Here is a 1,210-nt window from a genome sequence, read left to right as displayed (position 1 = left end):
CAACTCATTTTCAGTGAATTTGAGAGCTGACATAAAAGAGCTTACTGAACAAGAAGGGGGTCTATACATTGTTACAATAGACAGATCAAGCCTTTGGATATGACAAACTAAGACCTCTACTTCTCCATTCGACATTTGTACATTACTGATGTGCAAATCATTCCTAACATATAGGCATACACCCCCATGTGGAAATAGGGGATTATCAGAGCGTATCCTATCACAATGAACTAAGTTGAAACCAACCATGGTTAGTTCTTCATCTAAGACTCCTGGCCGAAGCCAGTTATAGGCTGTTATACAGATGAATGAAATCCCTCTCTCAATGGCTAGTTCTTCTAAGATCTTAACTTTTGTGCTGTCTTTTTTTAGAAATCAGACAATGAACGTTCAAATATAGCCCCCTAACGGGTCTTTCTTTTGACGGACCAAGTTCGCAAGATCTTGAACCATCCTCTCCAACCGGAAAAAATCCCTCTTATCAACAAAGCTCCGTTCTACTGGAGGCAAAGCATCAGCCAATTGGGATGGTTGGGTTTGAGGAATGGGTTGGGCAGCTACATTTGAATAGGAACGTATTTTGGGAATAGGGGTGGGGCAAGGAATATTAGGGAGGGGAGTGTTTATAGGAATAGGGGTGGATTGGCTATTTGAAGGAAGAGGAAGGAATTGGGAGAGAGGGTGGGGGATAGGAGGAGAGGGAGGGAGGAAGCTAAATGTGTTAAGGAAGGGGGGTGGGGTGGGATTAGGTTTAGGAATAGGGTCAGCTCTAAAACTACGAAACTGAGCTATCCTATTTCTCGGTTTTCTTTGCGTCCCTTCAACGTGGACGGAGGTACACCGTACATTAAAGCACGTCTTAAGTCTCATGGACTGACGGCACATGTACGGGTGAAAAAAGGACAATCTACCTTTGAACATCCCTTCTTACTATTGTACTTCTCAAGGTCGAATTTGAGAAGTTTTTGACACCATTTAGGGTGGTCAAGCTGACAGCCTTTTCCTTATTCAGGACAAGGCTGCTTTCGATAAACAGGACAGACTATTTTCTCTACAACTGTCTTTTCTTGCGCTTTTTCAAGAGGAGATACTACTTCAACCTCTACGTTGGTCACATTAGTCGACTTCTCAAGTATTGGGTGAGCCTGTTCTTCAAGCAGCACTCTGGTTTCATTGACCCAAGCAACTAAAGCCTCTATAATAAACGGCT

Source organism: Tigriopus californicus, chromosome 12 (genome assembly GCF_007210705.1).
Source record: "Tigriopus californicus strain San Diego chromosome 12, Tcal_SD_v2.1, whole genome shotgun sequence".
In the NCBI taxonomy this organism is placed as follows: domain Eukaryota; kingdom Metazoa; phylum Arthropoda; class Copepoda; order Harpacticoida; family Harpacticidae; genus Tigriopus; species Tigriopus californicus.
The sequence above is the reverse complement of the archived record's forward strand: the minus strand, read 5'-3'. Positions refer to the sequence as shown.